The sequence below is a fragment of the Vicia villosa genome, linkage group LG4 (genome assembly GCF_029867415.1).
Source record: "Vicia villosa cultivar HV-30 ecotype Madison, WI linkage group LG4, Vvil1.0, whole genome shotgun sequence".
NCBI lineage: Eukaryota > Viridiplantae > Streptophyta > Magnoliopsida > Fabales > Fabaceae > Vicia > Vicia villosa.
Window position 1 is genome coordinate 78,310,798 of NC_081183.1, and position 27,328 is coordinate 78,338,125.

Genomic DNA, 27,328 nt, shown 5'->3' on the forward strand with positions numbered 1-27,328 from the left:
GAAGATTAGGTAGTGAGTTGATGCTCTGGTCATGTAACACTAGGTAGACTAGTCGTTTTGAACTCATGTTTCTATTCGGTTATGTATTTTGTTTGATTTGAGAACTTGTTATTTTGCTACTTGCTGTTTGAGAGGCTTTTAAGTCAAATATTCCGAATTATGTTTTAATTTATGTTGAGATGATTATCGAGACTTGATCATGGTATGGGACATGAATCATTTTATGAAATACATGAGTATTTAGTATTTTCCGCTGTAAATGCATATTCTGGATAAACTATAATTAATTGAGAAATGTTATTTGAAATGATCAGGTGTATTGTATATTGTAAATGAATGTTGTCGGTTTTTAAAAGCTTTTATTTTTTTGAAAACGTCGATGTGACGCCCTTTTGATTATATGCACGCTTACTCTATGATGATATGCTTATTTATTTTGGGGAATAAAAGGGGTGTTACAGTAGACAGGCACAGAACTTTATGTGAAGTGTTGTAGATATGGAGCAGAGAACAATAGCGATAACATATTGGCTAAGGCTGCGACAGTTTATGGCGATGCTCGCAAACATGTGGAAAAGGAGTACGAAGTGGACCGGTGTTAATCATGGTTTTGGAAAAGGATAATGCTATTGCTGATTGGCATGCTTTAATGGGCCCTACCAATGCAAGCAAGGCCAAGATTACTCACCCTCATAGGTTATACATGTTTACTAATCAAACTATTTGTGTTTGCTTAATCAATTTCTCCATGACTTACTTATTTATTAATTTGAACAACATTGGAGCAAAATGTGGATTAGATACTGGAAAAAATTGTGTTCATGATTCAAACTCTACCAAATCTGCACAAAGAGAATTACTGTTTTTCTTCAAAGAGCTCACAGCAGGTGAATAATTTTACTAGAGAATTCTTCTTAGAAAAAGGGAATATACTATTCTTAACATATAGTCAAGAATGATGTATTTGTAATAATTGTAACCACAGATTGATGTATTTTGTTGTATACTGCTAGGGGGAGCATCTAAAGTTAGATTTATTTTTTTTATTTTAAAAATATATTACCTGCGGATTTACCTGCGCATTATAGTTTCCTGCGAACTTACCTGCGGATATTTTCTACGGATTTTGCTGCGGATTTATCTGCGGAACTTCCTGCCGAAAATATTACCCACGAAGGTTTTAGCAGGGGACGAAAAACCACAGCAAAAACCGCAACAAACGTGTTTCCTGCGGAAATTTAGCTTAAATCCGCAGAAAAATAGAGTATTTTTAGTAGTGTTTATAGGTATGATCTATAGGATAATAGAGTATTTCTAATGGTTGATTTTATTAAGTATTTATCGGATGTGAAGTTATTAAACGAATGTAATTTGATCCCATATATATATATATATATATATATATATATATATATATATATATATATATATATATATATATATAGGGGACGACTCAAGTGAGAACACTTGGTTATTATGAGAAATGAGAACAATGAATCACGACCATTAAATTTTGATTTTGTTGATTTTAATGGACTAGATTGGTTTCTCTTTCTATCTTGATTTAAAATAAATACTAAGGATCATAGAAAGAGAAACCAATCTAGTCCATTAAAATCAACAAAATCAAAATTTAATGGTCGTGATTCATTATTTTCATTTCTCATAATAACCAAGTGTTCTCACTTGAGTCGTCCCATATATATATATATAGGGGACGACTCAGGTGAGAACACTTGGTTATTATGAGAAATGAGAACAATGAATCACGACCATTAAATTTTGATTTTGTTGATTTTAATGGACTGGATTGGTTTCTCTTTCTATGTTGATTTAAAATAAATATTAAGGATTCTAGAAAGAGAAACCAATCAAATCCATTAAAATCAACAAAATCAAAATTTAATGGTCGTGATTCACTGTTCTCATTTCTCATAATAACCAAGTGTTCTCACCTGAGTCGTCCCCTATATATATATATATATATATATATATATATATATATATATATATATATATATATATATATATATATATATATATATATATATATATATATATATGAGGAGGGATCAAATTACACCCAAAGAGTTACACCACGAGTTACACTCGTTCAATAACTACATCTCGAATTAATATTTTTTAAATTTAACCGTTGGATTGAAAAATAATATCATATAGATCATACCTATAAAGTTTGAGCTTAATCTATAATGATTTATTATGTCATTGAATTACATCAAAATTAACGTTATATGAAAGCTCATTTTAACGTTAATCTTTGGATATCTTGATGATATAGTAAATCATTACAGATTAAGCTCAAACTTTATAGGTATGATCTATATGATATTATGTTTCAATCGAACGGTTGAATTTAAAAAATATTAATTCGAAATGTGGTTATTGAACGAGTGTAACTCGTGGTGTAACTCTTCGGGTGTAATTTAATCCCTCCTCATATATATATATATATATATATATATATATATATATATATATATATATATATATATATATATATATATATATATATATATATATATATATATATATATATATATATATATATATATATATATATATATATATATATATATATATATATATATATATGAAAAAATGGGTTATTGAGGAAAAGTTCAACTTCAATATGAGTAAATGAAAGAATACTATTATTAAGCAAATAAAAGAATCTTACATGATATGGAGAACTAATGATCATGTTTGGCTTTGTTGTATCCAAATAACATGAAATCGACGGTGTCGGCAGCCTATTATATTTATATGTTATGTGTTTTAGAATTACCGAACTGATTCATTTTGTCTCTTCCAAAGTTTGTTGTCACCACAACATTAGAAACAATAATTTATCCATTATTGTCTTTTTACTCTATTTAGTGGACTTGTCCCCTAACAAATACATGTTCAGGCTATTGCTGTCAAGCTCTCCTCCACATCAATACTACTATACAGTGAGAAATTAGAATAATAGATATCGTGATTAGTTTCGTGACTAGATCTCGTGATTTATAAGATATTCATATCTATCTTTTAAGGTAAATACTTTAGTCTTTAAGTTAATAATTTTATTTTGTTTTTATCATTCTTCTTTTTCCAGATAAATGTTTATTTTAAAATAAATATCATTCCTAATTTTCAACATAATTACGATTACATTGAATTATAATTTGGTGACCCTATTTTAATTCACACAGTTTTGTTTTTTCATTAATTTTCTTGCCACAAATTTTTAATTGTATTTTTTTACAAATGACATATTATGAAAAAATGAGCATAATATCCATTTTAAATGCAAAAATATAAAAAATTAACTAAAACAAATTAATTTTAAAATAAAGAAATTGATTTCATAAATCAAGCAAAATAGAGATTCTAAAATTATAATTGAACCTAATAATTATTATTTTTTCTACTTGTATTATTTAATTATTATTGTGTTTATACATTCAACGTATCAACAAAATTAATTTCATAGTGTATTTTTTAAACAACTTTACTGTATTTTTTAATTATTAAATGATACTTATTACAAATAAATATAATTCATATTTTTCAATATAGTAAAGATTATGATTTTTCTACATGTAATATTTAATGATATGGAGGGGACATTGTTGGAATTCAAGTATGGGTACTAAAGCTCCACATCGGCTAAAAATGTAAGAAATGTTAGATTTATAAAAAAGGTGACTACTACTCTCACTGCTTTGAGGTTTTTGATGGATATGTGACATCAAAGTCTATTGAATCCATAACTTTGTTTCATTGACACTTCCAGACCTCACTCCCCAGATTTGCTAACAATTAATTGATGTTAGAGTTTTTGGTTTGATATGGTTTTAAAGTTCTTAGTATGCTTGGTGGTTGCAGCTTTGTTTGATCTTGTACCTCAAAAAAGAAATGTGGTGTTGTGAAAGAAGTTCTTGAGCTGCAGTCACAGGTTCCGTTATACAGTTTGGGTTAGAGAAAATTGATGGAAGAATTATTTTTTACTTGTGAAAAGTTCAAATCAAAAACTTGTTGATGTAAGTACAAGCCTATACTCACCAAGGAGTTTTCGATTCATGGCAAACATCATAAGTGAGCAAACACAAAAGCACAAGTGGATGACTCAAGGAAAATCAAGTTTTGGCTATCTAAGACAATGTAGGTCGACCTACCATGTGTCAAGGTCAACCTATAAAGCTCAAATTACTCAACATATAGTTTTGCATCAACTAGGCCGACCCAGTGCATCATTTGGTCGACTCAAATTAAGGCAAACAAAGAAGATACAAACATGCCACTGTTAGGTCGACCCACTCACCTTCCTAGGTCGACCTAAACTAAAGGAATTTACACATGTCACTGTTAGGTCGACCTACCCACACTCCCAGGTCGACCTAAACTGAAGAAAAGTCCCAAGAACGCATTTCAACTGACTTTAGGTCGACCGAACTGGCAACAACTGACTTTAGGTCGACCTAAACCTTCAACAGGCCAACCTAACAGGTCAACCTAACTGGGAACAATTTCAACTCAACTAAAACTGCTTCTGTTAGGTCGACCTAATCAATAAAACAGGTCAACCTATCTTCTCAAAAAGGCCAAAATTGTTTGTTTGCTCTGTATCAATACACCAGCTCCCATATATATTATTTCATGTCATTTATTGCAAATTAACACCAACAACTGAAAGAGACACAAAGGCTTCTCATCTTCGATCTTCTTCTCAACTCCAACACAACTACACACAATCATTTTTGTGTTGAGGGTTTGCAATCAAGATCGATAACGTCCATGGAACGGAATTGAAGATTCCTAGTGGGTGAAGATTTGTGGGGTTTTTGGTGAATAAAATCTGCGGGTTTTGTCCTCCAAGATTGGTGAATTTTGGAGGTTTTTATCAAGAGGCTTCATCAAGGATCCAACTGAGTGTGAAGATTGAAGAATAAGGGTTCAAGCAATTCAAGACACTGCAGAAAAGGGATCAAAGTGAAGCTCTTGGAAGACCTTGATCTGGCTCAAGATTAAGGGGAAAGAAGATTCAAAGGATCGACAAAATTGATTTATCGTTTATCGCTTTGTTATCTTCTTTGTATAAACTACTTTCAATAATATTGGAAGACTTCCCAATTCCCGTTTGGAATTGGGGGCAGATGTAGTCGTAGCGAGGACGATCGACGAACTGCCTGAACAAATATCGTGTTCTTATCGCTTTTATCTTTTCATTTACGTTTTGTTCGTATTTGGTTATAATTGCTAATTGATCAACGATTCAAGTGTTAAAATTGTGTATTAAGAACTTGCGTAAACATCACAATTCACCACACATTGAATCACAATCAATTTGGATATTATCACCAAGTGTTTGTCCTTTTGCTTCATCCATTATCAAAGCATTGCAAACAAAGTTTATCAAATTAGAAGTTAATCGTTTTTCATTAGAGCAACGAATTGATTTGATAACCTATTCTTTCATTGTTAATCCCAATTATTTTGTGGTTTTATCACATATACAACCTTTTCAATAGCGGTCCGGAATAGACGCGAGTCGATCCCGAACCGCTTTCGCTTAAGTTTGAAATAATTCCGAAAAACTCTGAGAGATCTATTCACCCCCCTCTAGATCCTTAAGCCTAGCGTCTAACAAGTGGCATCAAGAGCTCTGGTTTATTCCGTGCTACGTGAAACACTTATTGGAAAAATGGCTTCCGGACCTAAAGGGGCTCACAATAGAGCTTCAGTTTTCAACGGTGAAAACTATGGCTATTGGAAGGATTTTATGTGCGTTCATATCAATGCCATTGATAGGAACATCTGGGCAGCAATTGTCAATGGTCCCTTTCAGATTACCATGACAAATGCAGCTGGTGCCGTTGTTCCAAAACTAGAAAATACTTGGGGTGCTGAAGATGAAAAGAGATATGGATACGATTGGAAAGCGAGAAACATTCTAATCTCAGCTCTAGGAGTTGATGAATACTATTGTGTTTCCCATTGTAGATCCGCTAAAGCTATGTGGGACACATTGCAAGTTTCCCATAAGGGAACGAATGATGTCAAACTAGCTAGAATCAATACGTTAACTCAAGAGTTCGAACTCTTTCACATGGAAGATGGTGAATCCATCGAAAACATGCAAAAGAGATTCATACATTTGAAAAATCGTTCAAATTCTCTTGATAGACCTGTTTCCAATGCAGTTGCTACTAACAAAATCTTGAGATGTTTGAACAGGGAATGGCAACCCAAGGTTACGGCAATAAAGGAAGCAAATGATCTAAATACCTTAGACATCACCACTCTCTTTGGTAAACTAGAAGAACATGAACAACATCTTAAATGCCCTGACATGCATGAGAAAAGGGCAAAGAAAGATAAGAACATGGAGAAAGAGGTAGAGAAGAAGTCAATAACTCTAAAAGCTTCAAGCTCCAAGACCTCAAAGCAAGAGCTAGAGGATAGTGATACTAGTGATGATGAAGATTCGGATGATGAGGAAATGAGACTGTTCGTGCGAAGATACAACAACTACATAAAGAAAAATAGAGCAAAACACTCCGGCAAAAGCTTGATTAATCATAAGAAGCAATTCGACAAGTTCAAACAAGGTGAGAATAACAAAGGAAAAACCAAAGGTCCTTGTTTCAATTGCGGAAAAGATGGTCATTACAAACCGGATTGTCCATATCTCAAGAAGGAGAAAGACAATAATCAAAGCAAAAGTCACAACAAGTCTAGAAAAGCTTATATAGCATGGGAAAGTGATTCCTCAAGTGAATACTCATCAAGTGATGAAGAAGAATCGACAAACTTATGTCTTACGGCTCATCAACACAAGAAAAAGAAACGTGTAAGTCATCTTAAACCTGAAATTGTAGATAAGGTATCTCATGCTCAATTAAAATTAGCCTTTGAAGAACTACATAGAGATGCAATTGAAGCTTTCAAACTTTTGGCCTCAAATAAGAAATTTTTTTCATATCTTGAATCAAAAGTTGAGAAGACCGAAAAGGACATGGAAGCTTTGAAACAATCTATGCTAGATATTCAAAAGGATAAAATTGAGGAAGATCCTACATCATGGTTTGGTTGAGAGACATGTCATATTTGGCAAAAAGAAGTGAGAGATCTAAAGGCTAAATTAGATAAGGCTCTACAACCAAAAGTGACCTTTGCGGTTGATCCAAATAAGTTCAAAAGATCGTATACTCCTTTATATAGTAAATACACTTTTGTACCAAAAGTATCAACTAATAAAATAGCATACTCTCATCATATTACTTGTCACTATTGTTGCAAAAAGGGACATACCATTGAAAAATGCAAATTTAGGAGGATTTTAGTTCCTAAAGGAGTATTTCAATGGTTGCCTAAGTGCAACAGTTTATGTACTCACCACGTAGGACCCAATGAAGATTGGGGACCTTCCACTCTAAATTAATTTTGCAGGAAAAGTGTCTTGACATTGCCGAAAGGTTGTGGTTCCTTGATAGCGGGTGTTCAAGACACATGACAGGAGACATATCACTCTTTGTTGAGTTCCACGCAAAGAAAAAGGGGTATGTCACCTATGGAGACAACAATCGGGGAGCTATACTTGGTAAAGGAAGTGTAGGTAACCCGTCTACCACAACTATAACTGATGTGTTACTAGTAGAAGGTCTTAAACATAATCTCCTAAGTATTAGTCAATTGTGCGACAAAGACTTCAAAGTAACTTTTACAAATTCTGGCTGCACAATAGAACATATTAAGAAAACAGAGATCATGTTTAATGGCACATGAGTAAACCACATTTATATGCTAAAACTTGGACGAAGGCATATTTTTTTGGTTACTCTCAATCTAGTAAGGCATATAGGCATATAGGTTCTCTCAATTCAATTACTACTTATTGTTGAAGAGTCAGTTCATGTGTCCTTTTGATGAATCTTATGCAAAATGTGTTGAGAAAGGTATATCTTTTGATAGTGCAGGCCCATCTACTGAAGATATTGTCAAAGATAAGGAAGACGAAAGTGAAAGTGTTGCAAAGGAAGATGCTAAGAAAGAGAAAGATGAGTCTCATGATAGTGTTGAAAAAGAAAGCATCTCAAACAATGAAGAACTTCCTAAGGCCTGGACAAATGTAAAAGATCATCCAATCGACAACATAATAGGGGACATCTCAAAGGGCGTGACAACACGCTCCAAGATAAGTAACTTTTGTCATCATTTTGCTTTTATTTCACAAGTTGAACCGAAAAACGCTAAGGACGCATTACTTGATGAGCATTGGCTAATGGCCATGCAAGAAGAATTAAACCAATTTAAACGGGATGATGTTTGGGACTTTGTCTCTCATCCGAGAGATCATCAAGTAATCGGTACTAGATGGGTTTTTCGTAACAAACTTGATGAAAACGGAGTTAACACTAGAAACAAAGCTAGATTAGTTGCTCAAAGTTATAATCAAGAGGAAGGTATTGATTATGAAGAGACGTACACTCCCGTAGCACGTCTCGAAGCTATTCGTCTCTTACTTGCTTATGCTTGTTCAAAAGACTTTAAACTATTTCAAATGGATGTTAAAAGTGCCTTGTTTAAATGGCTATATTAATGAAGAGGTCTATGTAGCTCAACCACCTGGCTTTGAAAATTATAAGTATCCAACTCATGTTTATAAGTTGAAACGTGCTTTATACGGCCTCAAACAAGCCCCTAGGGCTTGGTATGAACGGTTAAGCAAGTTTATACTTAGTCAAGGATACTTTAGGGGTAAAGTTGATACCACCCTCTTCATTAAAAGAAAAGATAAAGATATACTTTTAGTTCAAGTTTATGTAGATGATATAATATTTGGGTCAACTAATGCAAAACTTGTCAAAGAATTCTCTAAGCTTATGCAGAGTGAATTTGAGATGAGCCTCATGGGAGAGTTGAACTTCTTTCTTGGTATACAAATCAAGCAACTTGGTCATGGAACTTTCATAAGTCAAACAAAGTATTGCACAAAATTGCTTAAGAGATTTGGAATGAGTGAGTCAAAAGAAATTGACACACCTATGGCAACAAATAGCAACCTAGACAAAGATAAAAAAAGGTAAAGAGGTAGATGTGAAATTATACCGAGGCATGATAGGCTCTCTATTATATCTCACAGCTTCAAGACTGGACATTATGTTTAGTGTTTGCATGTGTGCAAGATACCAATCTTGTCCAAAGGAATCACATCTAAAGGCCGTAAATAGAATTCTACGATATCTCCGTAGAACTACTACTTATGGCCTATGGTATCCTAAAGGGAATGAATGCTACTTGGTGGGATTCTCCGACTCCGACTTTGCTGGATGCAAATCTGATAGAAAGAGTACCAGTGGGACATGTCACCTATTCTCAAATTCATTGATAAGTTGGCACAGCAAGAAACAAGTGTCAGTCGCATTATCTACAGCTGAAGCAGAATATGTAGCTGCAGGAAGCTGTTGTGCTCAGATATTATGGCTCAAGCAGCAGCTCATTGACTTTGGTATTAAGCTTGATCGTATACCTATCATGTGCGACAACACTAGTGCTATCAATTTAAGCAAGAATCCAGTCCTACACTCACGAACCAAGCATATCGAAATAAGGCATCACTTCCTAAGAGATCATGTCGAAAAAGGAGAAGTTATCTTTGAACATATAGAAAGCAAGAAACAACTAGCTGATATCTTCATGAAACCTCTTGCAACCGAGCAATTCTTCACCATTAGCAGAGAATTAGGGATATTAGATATCTCTAATTTGAGCTAAACATTTTTTTGTTTATTTAATTATTTTTAACTCTATACTTTGATTATGCTCAAGCTAACACTTCTCTTAGTATGAAGGTAGTACGAAGTCAATCAAGGATCGTGCTACATTGAAAAAGATGACAAGATATCTGCAAGTTGAGAAAATGGTAACATGTTTGTTGTTCACTTCCAAAAATATCATTGATGATATAATATGCTATCAATTAACACGTTTATAGTGACTTCTTATATGCTTCTCCACCTATCTCATTTACATGTATATGTTGTTCATCATTACTCATAACATATCATGTTTGGGCATAAAAATAGTAGAATAAGCATACATCTAACATGTTTGGGCAGACGTTAGCGAGCATTGCATTAGTTCATTTCATTGCATTGCATCTCATTTCTGTCATGTTATTATGTCTTTTATTACTTGAACTTAAGCTTGGTTTGTACCTTTAAATATGTTTGGATATTATGCTCTATTTTTTTACTATTATGTTATGTAAGACATTGTTTTGTTTAGATTATTTTGTTATTCTCTTCTACTATTCTCCTGGTTTCTTTCTTTTGATGTTGTCAAAGGGGGAGATGAGTTGAGAGTACGGGGGAGCTTAGTACGGGGGAGCTTACGCATACAAGACCGGGGGAGCTTTCGTCATTTAATCAAAGGTTTGCCATCATCAAAAAGGGGGAGTATGTAAGTACAAGCCTATACTCACCAAGGAGTTTTCGATTCATGGCAAACATCATAAGTGAGCAAACACAAAAGCACAAGTGGATGACTCAAGGAAAATCAAGTTTTGGCTATCTAAGACAATGTAGGTCGACCTACCCTGTGTCAAGGTCAACCTATAAAGCTCAAATTACTCAACATATAGTTTTGCATCAACTAGGCCGACCCAGTGCATCATTTGGTCGACTCAAATTAAGGCAAACAAAGAAGATACAAACATGCCACTGTTAGGTCGACCCACTCACCTTCCTAGGTCAACCTAAACTGAAGGAATTTACACATGTCACTGTTAGGTCGACCTACCCACACTCCCAGGTCGACCTAAACTGAAGAAAAGTCCCAAGAACGCATTTCAACTGACTTTAGGTCGACCTAAACCTTCAACAGGTCGACCTAACTGGCAACAACTGACTTTAGGTCGACCTAAACCTTCAACAGGTCAACCTAACTAGAAACAACTGACTTTAGGTCGACCTAAACCTTCAACAGGCCAACCTAACTGGGAACAATTTCAACTCAACTAAAACTGCTTCTGTTAGGTCGACCTAATCAATAAAACAGGTCAACCTATCTTCTCAAAAAGGCCAAAATTGTTTGTTTGTTCTGTATCAATACAGCAGCTCCCATATATATTCTTTCATGTCATTTATTGCAAATTAACACCAACAACTGAAAGAGACACAAAGGCTTCTCATCTTCGATCTTCTTCTCAACTCCAACACAACTACACACAATCATTTTTGCGTTGAGAATTTGCGATCAAGATCGATAACGTCCATGGAACGGAATTGAAGATTCCTAGTGGGTGAAGATTTATGGGGTTTTTGGTGAATAAAATCCGCGGGTTTTGTCCTCCAAGATTGGTGAATTTTGGGGGTTTTTATCAAGAGGCTTCATCAAGGATCCAACTGAGTGTGAAGATTGAAGAACATGGGTTCAAGCAATTCAAGACACTGCAGAAAAGGGATCAAAGTGAAGCTCTTGGAAGACCTTGATCTGGCTCAAGATTAAGGGGAAAGAAGATTCAAAGGATCGACAAAATTGGTTTATCGTTTATCGCTTTGTTATCTTTTTTGTATAAACTACTTTCAATAATAATGGAAGACTTCCCAATTCCCGTTTGGAATTGGGGGCAGATGTAGTCGTAGCGAGGACGATCGACGAACTGCCTGAACAAATATCGTGTTCTTATCGCTTTTATCTTTTCATTTACGTTTTGTTCGTATTTGGTTATAATTGCTAATTGATCAACGATTCAAGTGTTAAAATTGTGTATTAAGAACTTGCGTAAACATCACAATTCACCATACATTGAATCACAATCAATTTGGATATTATCACCAAGTGTTTGTCCTTTTGCTTCATCCATTATCAAAGCATTGCAAACAAAGTTTATCAAATTAGAAGTTAATCGTTTTTCATTAGAGCAACAAGTTGATTTGATAACCTATTCTTTCATTGTTAATCCCAATTATTTTGTGGTTTTATCATATATACAACCTTTTCAATAGCGGTCCGGAATAGACGCGAGTCGATCCCGAACCGCTTTCGCTTAAGTTTGAAATAATTCCGAAAAACTCTGAGAGATCTATTCACCCCCTCTAGATACTTAAGCCTAGCGTCTAACAGTTGATACAATCAATAACACCCAAGGTGTGAGATTATGTCAGTGATTGAAGAATTTCATGCCATCGTGGATGTTGCATCATAAGTTTTCAACCTAGTTTTTGACATGTGGGAATTCTTGAAGTGGTTTATCTTCATGTGAAGTATACTCTTCTTTAGGTTGAGTATGATAGTTTTTTAAATAATCATTTTCGGTGAAGACAATGTGAAAATTCTTAGATTGTTGTAACTTCAAGTGACTATACTTTTATGGTGGAATATGATTGTCGGTAAAGACAACGAAAGATTATGTATTATTTTTAATCAATGTGGAGATTGTTGGTGTTGATTGAAATTATAGATGTTGAAGAAGTATCACATCGCTTAGTTTTGTAAAAGAATAGGAAGTGCAAGGCTATATAAAAGTTTCAAGTTCTTCGTTACAAGATGTATACCAGTCAAAAGCACTTTAAGCTTGTATTTGACTTATTATATTTTTCTTATACTATTGTTTTAGAGTGTTGTGAGGGGCAGTCAGATATTTACTTTGGAGAGTGTGGGTGTGTTGAGGCATTCGGGTGGTTGAGAGTAGTCTATATATTATAACAAAGTTCACAAAATTTTATTCTATGGTTGTCATTTGACAACAGTTGTGATTTTTTTATCCGATTTTAAAATTTCTACATTAAATTCTAGTGTTGTTATTGTGTTCCTCTTTTTTCTCTATGCATTTGTGTTCCTTAACATTGTTCATATTCAACTATTATAAATTAATTTCATAAGGGACAATGTTTTGACAACTTTAAGTACTTTTTAATTTGTGTAAAATACTAAATAAAAATAATTTTAAAATGAATTAAATAATAAATTTAATTTTATAAAATTGTATTTTGTATTGGAATAAATAATAAATGGTAGTATAATACTATAACATCAAATGAGTGTGAGAGTATTACCTATATGTATTCGGTTGTTTTTGGTGTGCTTTTGATCGATTTTGAAGTAACAACTCATCTAATCTAAGGATAAATTTCTCGCAATTTGCTTTAGTTTTTGATGACTAGTTAAAATTTTATTCAACTTCATGCGATTTGATTTGGATCGGTATTTGGATATGCGGATTTGAATCTAAGCGTTTTTCATAAAAGAGCATCCAAATATATTCAACAATATTCATTTTTTTTCAGTGTTTTTGAATCGGTTTGTAGTTTTTATTTAAATCGGTTTGTATTTAACATCTTTACTTAGACGTAACTCAAGATGGCACTTACATAGTGTAGCGGGGAAAATCTGAGATCGAAGCCATAGGATTGACTCGACTCAATATTTCAGTGAAAGTCGCCACCGCGCTTTATTGTTTCCAAAGGAAAAGGGAAAAGAACGAAAAAACCCAAAGTTTGTTTTTTTTTTAAAACAAAAAGAAGAGATCTTAGGTACGGGTGTTGATTATATGAGGGGAAGGTTTTAAGCACCCCTCATATCTGTGGTATTCCACAGGAACCTTTTTGAAAATCTGTGTCGTGTGTGCTAAAAAAGGGGTTGTTTTATTTTTAAAATAAGCTCGGCAAAGCGTTTAGCTTTGGGCCTACATACCTCCTCGGTGCAATGGAGAAGTCAGAGCTAATGTAGTTCCGCCTAAAAGGAAAAATGTTTAAAAACGAATAAACACTTTATTGTCGTTAGAGAGAAATACTCAGCCATTGATCTTGAGCATGAGAACAAACGAGTTCTTTGCATCGCAAATGAAAGAAGGGCTCCAACTCGGATAAAATCGACGAGTATGCCACTAGCTCTCTCACGCGGAAAAGATCTCATTTTATCAATCAGTTTCAAAATCGTGGGGTATAACCACTCGTTTCGACAATTAACGGTGTCTAAACTTTTGAAGAAAAGCCACTAAGGGCGAAAGATATTTTTTGAGAAAAGGTTTTGAAAATGTTTGCAAACATAAGAATATTTTGAAAAAGGGAGAAGATTTTTAAAATTTAAGAAGTGGGAGGAGATGAAGAGGCTATCCTATTGCGTAAAATAAAAGCTAAGGAAAGAAACGGTCTAACCAAATTAAGAAGCTAACACTTGACATTATGAGTCAAGGTAGATTTCCCATCCTTTGGAATTATCAATACCAACACATTAACACTTGGGGGATCCAGATGAACTTATTGTCTTAGCACCACTTTTCATTAAGCACATTAAGATTCTGACGAAAATCGGGCAGAGTAACGGCTGTTTTCGGGTAAAATCCTTATCTCAATGCCTTGGAATTAACCATCAAGGGCTTTCAAGGAAATACCTGCACATACAAACAGACAACAATCCAATGCCAGACAGAAAGAATAACAGCAGAGTAACAACAGAATAAGGGTCCAGAGGCACTAAGTCCATAAGTCCAAATCTCCAAAATGCTAGGGATAGTAACCAATACTCCAAAGAGAGCCTTATGTGTTTTTTAGATTTTGGTTGTTTATTAGTGTTTTAGCATAAAAGTAAAGTATGGTCCAAGTGGACAAAAGGAAAATAGCGGAAGCATAAACATATGTCCAAATGGACAAAAGGAAAATAGCGGAATTATAAACGTCCAAATGGACAAAGAGAAAATGGCGGAATGTAAATATGATGAAATGATAAAATAAAGCGATAAAGCGAGAAATATAAAGAGCGGTATAATAAATGGCGGAAATTAAAGTTAGTTGTTAGATGTTAAAGATAACCATCTTGAAACTTGTCAAGTATGTTATCAAAGTTAGTAATGAAGATCGATGGTGAGTGAATGATGTACTCGGATTTAAGGTCAATGGAAACTTATCAGAAGCTTGATAAAATCATAGCGACTACACGATAAATTTCCATAAGTCATAAATCAACCGCATACAATTCTCTTCCATATTTGATCTTTTATCGAGTCGGGACAAATGTAGGAGAACTCTCCATGTATCAAGATCATCAATCAAAATAAATAAGAAGGAGAAGAAGAAATGATCTAGTCTTTATCAAGAATCCATAGAATTCTCAAGATATTAAGACTTTCATCGATCAAAAGAAAACAAGAAGAAAGAGATAAGAATGGAAACATAAATTGATCTAGTCTTTATCAAGAATCCATAGAATTCTCAAGATATTAAGACTTTCATCGATCAAAAGAAAATAAGATGAAAATAAGAATGGAAACAAATTGATCTAGTCTTCATCAAGAATCCATAGAATTCTCAAGATGTCAAGACTTTCATCGATCAAAAGAAAGTAAGATGAAAATAAGAATGAAAACATAAAAGATAATCAACTCACACTATCATTAATATCATTCATCCATTTTGGTGGATTAAGTCACTTCAAACCTATCAACACCCTAGATCCAATGATATTAATGAAGTGGAGGAAGAAGGAAGCCAAAACAAACACAAAAAAGGCAAAAAACCACATTCTGCCTGCTGGAAATCGATTTCATGCAAGGGGAAATCGATTTCCATAGTGCAGTTTTCAAAAAAACAAGTTACGTTCAGCAGGAAATCGATTTCAGCCTTAAGGAAATCGATTTCCTCAGTGTAAATTTCAGCAAAAACAGCATTTAAAGGCATGAAACTTGACTTGAACAAATATACAAACACCTTATGATCACACATCAATTAGAGCACGAATTTTCCATCAAATCACCAACAAATAGCACCAATATAGCATCAAAGATGCATTGAACACAAACATCAAAGAATCACATTGTGATATACAAAAAGGATGAAGAAAATTACCAAATCTTGAACAAAATTTAGATCTACTTCAAGAATCACCAACACAAATCTTGATCTCTCAACAATTGAAGAAAAAAAAGAGTGAAATGGATGGTGGCTTAGCTCAAAATTTGTGAGGTTCAAGATGTGACTCACAAATTTTATGAAAGAAAAAGAGCTTTGGTGAATTTGGTAAGGATGAGGAGAGAAATTGCAAGGGATTTTTTGGCTCTCAAAGCTTGAGAAATGAGAGAGTAGTGGCCTCTATTTATAGAATGAGATCAAGAGTAGTGGTAGTTTGGTCTTTTTGCATTTGGTAATTAGCTTGTGTTTAATTGGTGATTAAAGTGGTATTTAAATGGTAAAATGAGGTTTAAGTGGGTTTAATGAAGGGATTAATTTTGATGAGGTGGAAAATTGGTAAAATGATCAAATAAAAAGGTGTCAAAATGATGTCAAGCTTCCCTCCTTATATTTTTTTGAATTTTGCCTTAAGGAAATCGATTTCCCCAGGAGTGAAATCGATTTCACTCTGTTCCAGAAGAGAAATTGGCGCAAAATACACTAGGTAAATCGATTTACCCAGGAGGGAAATCGATTTCATGCTGTCCAGAATGTGATTTTGGTGAAGATTGCTGCAGGGAAATCGATTTACCCAGTAGGGAAATCGATTTCATCAGTCCAAAATGTGAAAAATGCCTTGTTTATTGCATGTCTTGGCTTGGTACCTACAAAACAAAAGCCTACAAAGAAACAAAGCAATGTTTTTGGTATTTGGGTTAGTATAAAACAAATAAAAAGCTAAAAGTGCTTGATGATTCCCCTCAAAGGAAAAATGGTACCCCAAGATTGTGATCTTGATTGATGATTGAAATGCAAATGATGTATGATCTTAGGGTCAAAAATTGGGGTATGACAGATGCCCCTATTTAAGTTTCTTCTTTCAGGAGATGTGAGGGTTAAAATCCTCAGCTCGACGTAATTGAAGAGACTTAAATATAAAACACACAATTTTTGAACCTAAGGTATAATGCGATGCTAATGGATGCATCAAGTATGATTATGAAATAGAGGGGAATATAAAGCCACTGGGGGGAACAAAAGGAATGAGCGATAGACTCGAATGAATGGAGCGGCTAGGGAAACAAGATACTACTGGTTATCCGTCAGGGTGACAAGAAATATCCAGCAATACTTGGAAAGGGAGAGATAAAACCCAAGTTAGAAGTGTAGTAAGAACGTCTAAGAGTGGCATTAGACGACGAAAATCAACAGAGATATTCAAAAGTGGCATTGAATGAACTCTGGAACACAAACATATTGGGTAGAAACGTCTAAGAGTGGCATTAGACGACACCAACCATCAGAGACATTCAAGAGTGGCATTGAATGAATCTGAAAAAAAAAGGGTCCAAACTCTGAGGAAACATCGGAGACATCCAATAGTTATTTTGGATGGAAGGAGACCAACAAGATTCAACAGTGGCTTTGAATGCAAAAGGAGACCTACAAACCCGAAGATACGGCAGAGACGTTCAACAGTAGCTTTGAACAAAAGGAATCCAATCTCAGGAAAACATCGGGAACAATCCAATAGTAGCTTTAGACAAAAATGGAAACCAAAGAGATTCAATAGTGGCTTTGAATGCAAAATGGAAACCTGAACCCGGAAATACATCAGAGGCGTTCAACAGTAGCTTTGAACAAAAGGGAAACCAATTTGGAAATTTGAGCAACCATTCAGGAGTGGCAATGGATGGAAAACAAACTCAAGAAACATCCAATAGTGGCATTGGACAAAAAGAATGTTATTCCAGCTCAAAGACATGAACGTCATTCAATAGTAGCTTTGAAGGAGGTGAGAAACATGTTAATGGGGATTGTGACATCCAATAGTGGCTTTGGATAAAAAGTGAGAAACGACATGTCCAAGAGTAGCATTGGAATGAGAGAAAAGTTTACACATCCAAGAGTAGCATTGGACGGAAATAGAAACAGGCAGACGAACATCTACTTTGGTATGTGCCAAGTAAGTTGGACTTAGATCTCAAGGTAAAATGTTGATAACAACAGGACCTCGGAAAATGTAAATGAGCATGAATTTTGTTTCATTGCATGATGTTGAATTTTTCTATGCATGATATATGATCAATGTAATGCAATTGTTGTTACAACTGAGGGAGACTCTTTTGTGAGGCAAGATTAAAACTCTTATTCCTCAACACGAGAACTCTGCCAACTCTGCTTGGGAAGAAAACACACTTCTATTACACCGGTAACTGTATCAAAACGATGATCCTTTGAGAAAGGCTGATAAAACTGCTTGGGGATTGCTGAAGAATATTGCCCCTGATTGACTAATTGTTGCAAGCCAACTGATCATGGCTTCAGTTGAAATGTACTAGGGATGAACTGATCATGGCTTCAATTCTTGAAATGCATGTTGGGATGGCTTGCCCCAGTATAAGTCTTGAAAGGATATTCTGATCAACAAATCTTGACTGAACATCTGAACAACAGGATCTTGAAATAACATGCCCCTGATAGGATCACTGATCAAGTTTCTCGACTGTTTGAACTTCCTGAAAGATGAGTGCTTACTTGCAAATAAAATGTTCATTCAAGAATGGTAATTTTAATGCAATGCTCAAAGCATATTTTGAAATCAAAATCATTTTTGTAAAGATGTTATTGATGTAAAGCAAATGGAATCACAGGTCAAAACATAAAGGTTAAGACATTAAAAAGCAAAGATATGGTATCAAAACAAAAGATTGGAAAATCTCATGGGAGTCAGCTTACTCAACCTTGTTGTAGTATGCTTTCAAACAAACCTTGCTTCAATTAGGTCTTTCATAGGTTGTAACGTGGCCAGGTTCACGGTTTCAGAAACAAAAGATATAAGGCTCAAAATTTGATTGTACCCAACCCCATCTTCGTGATGATCTCCAGTCCTAAAACTCAGTTAATTCAGCTTATGCATTCAGGTTCCAAGAGGCTTCTGGAATTGCACCTTTGTAATGATGATAGTTCATAAGCAAAGAGAACTTTTGAGATGGTAGTCACTTCTTCCTTTTGGTAGTCACAACATTGTGTTGTTCAGGAATTTATTGACTTCTCTTTTTCATCTTTTCTTTTTATATATCCCTAACTTTTTTCCTGAACTGTTTATTTTTGTACTTACAGTCAGCGGGATGCCTTAATTTTTGCCTAAGTCATTTTTGGATTTTTGACTTAGCAGGCTTTTCTTTGTATACATTTTTTGATACACATTTTTTTTGAAAGATAGTGACTGCCTTGCTTAACGATTAAGATGAACCATCTTTGGCTTTTGGTTGACATCTCCAACATTTCTTTGATGTATGCGGAGGAGCCCTTGTGATTGAAACCTTTGTGGAAAGGTGTACTGAATGATTCTCTTCAAATAGAATGCACAGCCAAATTAACTGAGAACTATCCTGCCCCAGGTTTAAAATGCGGGTTTTTCATACAGAAAGAAACACCAACTTCGAAGGCTCAGAGGAGTTGACAAGGGATTAACTTCCTTATTTCTCCAGTGTTTGAGAATTGAAACAATGCCTGTACATCATCAGCAAAGTTTTATTCGAAAGCATACAGTTCAACAACTTGGGTATTTCGTTGTCATCATCCTCCCTCCAATCTTTGCATAAAACACAAATTTGAAAGAAAAAGCAAATGGAAGAAAAAGTTTTGTAAAAGAAAGCATGAACATAAACAGTGTAGATGAAAATGAATTCAAAATATGCAATGCTCATTTCATTAAAATCACCATTCAGAAACAAACAAAGTCTAAAAGTAAACAGTACAATAAAGGAAAAACAAATAGTACAGAAACAAGGCCTAATGACTAATCAGCAACAAGGATGAGCTATCCTGTCTGAAACACTTGGCTTTAGGAGACCATCTGGCTTTCACTTGTCTTCAGCCACTTTGATCTGGCAAAGGATTAGTGACAACATTAGGACCCATATCCCTGAAAGATAGCATCTTTTATCTAACCAACTCTTGCACTAAGGCCTTCAAAGCATAGCAGCCTTCTAAATCATGGCCAGCACCACCCTGATGAAATTCACAATGAAGATCAGGCCTAAATCCTCTTGAGGGGGGGTTTCGAGGAGGAGGCATGGCTCTTGTTGTAATCAACCCTTTCTGGACCAAAGCAGGATACAGTTCCGTATAAGTTATGGGAATAGGATAATAAGTTGTCCTACCGCGATTCTGATTCTGATTAGCAACCTGAGATTGAGGAACTTGAACTTGCACAGGAGCGACAGCGGCTACATAAGGTTGATCACCGTTTTGAGGTCTACGACGAGATCCCCTTCTGTCATCCGACACAGCATTAGTTTCATTCTCTTTCTTCTTGTGGAAGTTTCCATAAGGTTTCTTCGATCCACCAGAGGATTCAGCAACATTAGCAACTTTTCCATTCTTGATTCCTTCTTCGAGTCTCTGGCCAATAGTAACCAAGTCTGTGAAGTTTGAGGACACACTTCCAATCATTTTCTCCTAGTAGAAAGGGGAGAGAGTATCCATGAACATTCCAGTCAATTCTTTCTCAGCCAGAGGTGGTTCAACTTGAGAAGCTAGCTCTCTCCAGCGTTGAGCGTATTCCTTGAAAGATTCTTTTTCCTTCTGAGCCATGTTTTGCAATTGTCGGCGATCAGGTGCCATGTCCAGATTGTACTTATACTGCTTCATGAAAGCATTAGTCAGATCTTGGAAACAATGAATGTGATTACTCTCAAGTCCCATATACCATTTCAGTGAAGCTCCACTCAAACTATCCTGAAAGCAATGGATAAGCAATTTATCATTCTGGGTATAAGTAGCCATTTTGCGAAAGTACATGGTCAAATGGCTTCTTGGGCAAGTGTTCCCCTTATACTTCTCAAACTCAGGAGTCTTGAATTTTGCAGGCATGACAAAGTTGGAAACCAAACACATATTCTCAGCAGCAATTCCAAAGTAATCATTGCCTTCCATGGCTCTTAGGCGTTTTTCTAAAGTATGATACTGCTTTTTGACATCTTCAATGTCTCCAGCATCTCCTTGACTTCCATTCTGGGAACGGGCAACTTGATATTCAAACAGAGGATTCACATAAGTAGGCTGAGCAACAGTGTGCACAATAGGCTGAGATTCAGTGAAGACAGGAGCATGAAAAACTTGGTTTGAAGCTTGACCAATCACAAGTTGTGAAGATTGACCAATACCAGGAGTCTTCTCATAGGGAGGAGTGTAACCAGGTGGCAAACCAAACTCAGGCCATGTAGAAGGTGGTTGTTGAGTAGGTTGAGGGTCAACATCAGCACTTGAGACTTCAACAATGACAGTCTTCTGAGGTGGTTCTCCTCTAGCAATCAAAACTTGCAGCATCTCAGTGAGCTTGGTCATGCCTGATTTCAACTCTTCAATTTCCATTCTGACCTCTGCATTGTGTTGCTCTTGGTATTCCATTCTCAATCTGATGTTGGCTCTAGTTCCGTACTTGTGTGGAGGAATCAGCTTGACGGTAGACAGACAAACTCTGAAGATGGAGACAGACAAGGATAAGTTTTCTGGACAACCTGGATGTATGTATGCAAATGATGCGATTGCTGCTTTTGTTTTTTTTTATTTGATTTTCGAGGAATTCAAGTTATTAACTTGTAAACATCAAAACGTGAAGGAGGTAAATCCTATATTGGATCAAAGCTTTGATCAAGTTATCATCAAGATCAATCATCCATTTTGGTGGATTAAGGTTTTCACCCTATCGACACCCAAGATCCATTGAGTTTGATGAAACTTATGATGTTTACAAAGAAAGACCTATGAGTTCCTTGGAAATCAAATGAATGCATGGATTCATGGTTTATGCATCAATCACAATCAAGATCACACATGGTCGCATAAACAGAGTTCACAGGTTCGACGTCACGAGCATGGAGTCAAAGTTAAGAACCACCCACAAAGGTATGTACTAGGGAATTTTGTACCTGCCGAACGGGTTCTACAAAGGTTCCCAGAGTTTTCAATCTTCTATCGGATACTACCGGCACGCACAATTGCTCATGGGCGCCAATAATATGCCTAAAAAGACCTCGTCTGAGCGTAGTATTGCATGACAACAAGCTCAAATTGGTACTTGATCTTGTTTCTGCACTACATCCTAAAAAGGCTTAGATGGGTTAAAAGGGTTCTAGGTCATTCAGCTTCTACAGACACTCACTATTGAAAGTAATAGCGTTCTTACGATAGTTCGTAACAACATCTACTACCTTCCATGAGGCCTCCACTGATTGGGGTTCCACCATATGAAGCTCATGTTAAGGATTGCTCCTGACATGCAACTATTGGTCTTACCACCTCCTATCTCAAGTTACTCACAAAAGTTCGGGTTAGAACTTTATCTCATCACAGAGGAACCATCGAGCACCAAAAAGAAAAAAAAAAAGAAAAAAAACAAACAAAGCACACAACAATATATACAGATAAAAACACACAGATAAACAAAAATAGGCTTAATACACTTAAAACTGGATCCCCAGTGAAGTCGCCATTTTTCTGTAGCGGGGAAAATCTGAGATCGAAGCCATAGGATCGACTCGACTCAATATTTCAGTGAAAGTCGCCACCGCGCTTTATTGTTTCCAAAGGAAAAGGGAAAAGAACGAAAAAACCCAAAGTTTGTTTTTTTTTTTAAAACAAAATGAAGAGATCTTAGGTACGGGTGTTGATTATATGAGGGGAAGGTTTTAAGCACCCCTCATATCTGTGGTATTCCACAGGAACCTTTTTGAAAATCTGTGTCGTGTGTGCTAAAAAAGGGGTTGTTTTATTTTTAAAATAAGCTCGGCAAAGCGTTTAGCTTTGGGCCTACATACCTCCTCGGTGCAATGGAGAAGTCAGAGCTAATGTAGTTCCGATTAAAGGGAAAAATGTTTAAAAACGAATAAACACTTTATTGTCGTTAGAGAGAAATACTCAGCCATTGATCTTGAGCATGAGAACAAACGAGTTCTTTGCATCGCAAATGAAAGAAGGGCTCCAACTCGGATAAAATCGACGAGTATGCCACTAGCTCTCTCACGCGGAAAAGATCTCATTTTATCAATCAATTTCAAAATCGTGGGGTATAACCACTCGTTTCGACAATTAACGGTGTCTAAACTTTTGAAGAAAAGCCACTAAGGGCGAAAGATATTTTTTGAGAAAAGGTTTTGAAAAGGTTTGCAAACATAAGAATATTTTGAAAAAGGGAGAAGATTTTGAAAATTTAAGAAGTGGGAGGAGATGAAGAGGCTATCCTATTGCGTAAAATAAAAGCTAAGGAAAGAAACGGTCTAACCAAATTAAGAAGCCAACACTTGACATTATGAGTCAAGGTAGATTTCCCATCCTTTGGAATTATCAATACCAACACATTAACACTTGGGGGATCCAGATGAACTTATTGTCTTAGCACCACTTTTCATTAAGCACATTAAGATTCTGACGAAAATCGGGCAGAGTAACGGCTGTTTTCGGGTAAAATCCTTATCTCAATGCCTTGGAATTAACCATCAAGGGCTTTCAAGGAAATACCTGCACATACAAACAGACAACAATCCAATGCCAGACAAACAAAATAACAGCAGAGTAACAACAGAATAAGGGTCCAGAGGCACTAAGTCCATAAGTCCAAATCTCCAAAATGCTAGGTATAGTAACCAATAGTCCAAAGAGAGCCTTATGTGTTTTTTAGATTTTGGTTGTTTATTAGTGTTTTAGCATAAAAGTAAAGTATGGTCCAAGTGGACAAAAGGAAAATAGCGGAAGCATAAACATATGTCCAAATGGACAAAAGGAAAATAGCGGAATTATAAACGTCCAAATGGACAAAGAGAAAATGGTGGAATGTAAATATGATGAAATGATAAAATAAAGCGATAAAGCGAGAAATATAAAGAGCGGTATAATAAATGGAGGAAATTAAAGTTAGTTGTTAGATGTTAAAGATAACCATCTTGAAACTTGTCAAGTATGTTATCAAAGTTAGTAATGAAGATCGATGGTGAGTGAATGATGTACTCGGATTTAAGGTCAATGGAAACTTATCAGAAGCTTGATAAAATCATAGCGACTACACGATAAATTTCCATAAGTCATAAATCAACCGCATACAATTCTCTTCCATATTTGATCTTTTATCGAGTCGGGACAAATGTAGGAGAACTCTCCATGTATCAAGATCATCAATCAAAATAAATAAGAAGGAGAAGAAGAAATGATCTAGTCTTTATCAAGAATCCATAGAATTCTCAAGATATTAAGACTTTCATCGATCAAAAGAAAACAAGAAGAAAGAGATAAGAATGGAAACATAAATTGATCTAGTCTTTATCAAGAATCCATAGAATTCTCAAGATATTAAGACTTTCATCGATCAAAAGAAAATAAGATGAAAATAAGAATGGAAACAAATTGATCTAGTCTTCATCAAGAATCCATAGAATTCTCAAGATGTCAAGACTTTCATCGATCAAAAGAAAGTAAGATGAAAATAAGAATGAAAACATAAAAGATAATCAACTCACACTATCATTAATATCATTCATCCATTTTGGTGGATTAAGTCACTTCAAACCTATCAACACCCTAGATCCAATGATATTAATGAAGTGGAGGAAGAAGGAAGCCAAAACAAACACAAAAAAGGCAAAAAACCACATTCTGCCTGCTGGAAATCGATTTCATGCAAGGGGAAATCGATTTCCATAGTGCAGTTTTCAAAAAAACAAGTTACGTTCAGCAGGAAATCGATTTCAGCCTTAAGGAAATCGATTTCCTCAGTGTAAATTTCAGCAAAAACAGCATTTAAAGGCATGAAACTTGACTTGAACAAATATACAAACACCTTATGATCACACATCAATTAGAGCACGAATTTTCCATCAAATCACCAACAAATAGCACCAATATAGCATCAAAGATGCATTGAACACAAACATCAAAGAATCACATTGTGATATACAAAAAGGATGAAGAAAATTACCAAATCTTGAACAAAATTTAGATCTACTTCAAGAATCACCAACACAAATCTTGATCTCTCAACAATTGAAGAAAAAAAAGAGTGAAATGGATGGTGGCTTAGCTCAAAATTTGTGAGGTTCAAGATGTGACTCACAAATTTTATGAAAGAAAAAGAGCTTTGGTGAATTTGGTAAGGATGAGGAGAGAAATTGCAAGGGATTGTTTGGCTCTCAAAGCTTGAGAAATGAGAGAGTAGTGGCCTCTATTTATAGAATGAGATCAAGAGTAGTGGTAGTTTGGTTTTTTTGCATTTGGTAATTAGCTTGTGTTTAATTGGTGATTAAAGTGGTATTTAAATGGTAAAATGAGGTTTAAGTGGGTTTAATGAAGGGATTAATTTTGATGAGGTGGAAAATTGGTAAAATGATCAAATAAAAAGGTGTCAAAATGATGTCAAGCTTCCCTCCTTATATTTTTTTGAATTTTGCCTTAAGGAAATCGATTTCCCCAGGAGTGAAATCGATTTCACTCTGTTCCAGAAGAGAAATTGGCGCAAAATACACTAGGTAAATTGATTTACCCAGGAGGGAAATCGATTTCATGCTGTCCAGAATGTGATTTTGGTGAAGATTGCTGCAGGGAAATCGATTTACCCAGTAGGGAAATCGATTTCATCAGTCCAAAATGTGAAAAATGCCTTGTTTATTGCATGTCTTGGCTTGGTACCTACAAAACAAAAGCCTACAAAGAAACAAAGCAATGTTTTTGGTATTTGGGTTAGTATAAAACAAATAAAAAGCTAAAAGTGCTTGATGATTCCCCTCAAAGGAAAAATGGTACCCCAAGATTGTGATCTTGATTGATGATTGAAATGCAAATGATGTATGATCTTAGGGTCAAAAATTGGGGTATGACACATAGTAAGAATAGTAAGAGCCATTCCTACTTGGCCAACATGGGTTTCGGAAGACCGTTGCATGTAGATCAATGGTGGAGACTATAACAAGTGTTATACTTTTATGTGATGTGTTAGAGCGAATATAACACACTCTTGAATTCTTTTTTTCTCTTTTTATAAGATCTCTTTCAAATATTAAAATGACTTAATTATTTCTTTACTCTTAAATATAACACACTCTTGAATTCTTTTTTTCTCTTTTTAAAAGATCTCTTTCAAATATTAAAATGACCTAATTATTTCTTTACTCTTAACATATGTTTTAATATATAGCCTTGTATCATCATAACTCTCATTGAGAGAGATAAAAAAAATAAAATAATTAGGATATTTTTATTATAATGTAAAATTGAACTACACAACATGAGTCATCATATATATATATATATATATATATATATATATATATATATATATATATATATATATATATATATATATATATATATATATATATATATTACACATAAGCAAAATAAAAATAACATAAAAAATAAATTAAAATTATATGCTAATAACCCCACTCAAACTAGATTTAGATTTATTGTTAAGTAATAGTAGTTTATCAACAATTCCAACAATAGGGCCACTATATAGTGCTTTAGTAAACACATCAGCTACTTGATTAGCAGAGTCAATGAGCATGAGTTGTATAGTTTCTGCCAGTAGTTTTTCTCACATGTGACGACAATCTAATTCTATGTGATAGGTTCTTTTTGTGGAAAATAGGATTTGTGGCTATGTAAATAACTACGCGGTTGTCACAAAATAAGGTAACAAGTGCAAAATTTTGTATGAAACACTCGTGTGACAAATAAGTCACCCATTGTGCCTCACATGTAGTATCCATGTAGTGGGACCAGTACACCAGTCTAATTCAGAAATATTAATTAAGTTTGTAGCAGAATTCTTGCTAAAAAATAATCCAAGCACTGGAGAATTCTTCAAGTATTTCAGAATACGAAGAGCTGCCTGAAGATCTGTTTTAGGGGGGCTGGCCAAGTGTTGGCTTAACCTGCATACAGCAAAATAGATATTAGGCTTTGAGTGATTTAAATATAGAAGTTTACATATTAACCTTTGAATAATTGTGGGATTAAATAAAACTGTTAGTGTCATTGTAAAATTTGAATGTATGGTCAATAGGCATTAAGGCTAGTTTAGATGCGAGAATGCAAATTTATTATAGAAGATCCAAAGTGTATTTGTGTTGGCATAAGAATATGTCTTGTAAGGATTTGGAAATTTCAAATCCAAGAAAGTACTTGAGGTGTAAAGGTCTTTGATAATGAAATAATAGTCTAGAACTTGTTTAATGTTTGTTATCTCTTTAATATCACTACCTCTAAGACTTAAATTATCAACAAATACTAGGATAACAGTAAAATAATAATGATTATTCTTTGTGAAAATAGAATAATTTGATCTAGATTGTTGAAAACCTAGTCTAGATAAAGATTGTGCTTATTGTTTCTGTTAGAACAAGATTTGTTCTGATCAATTATCTTAGTTTTGA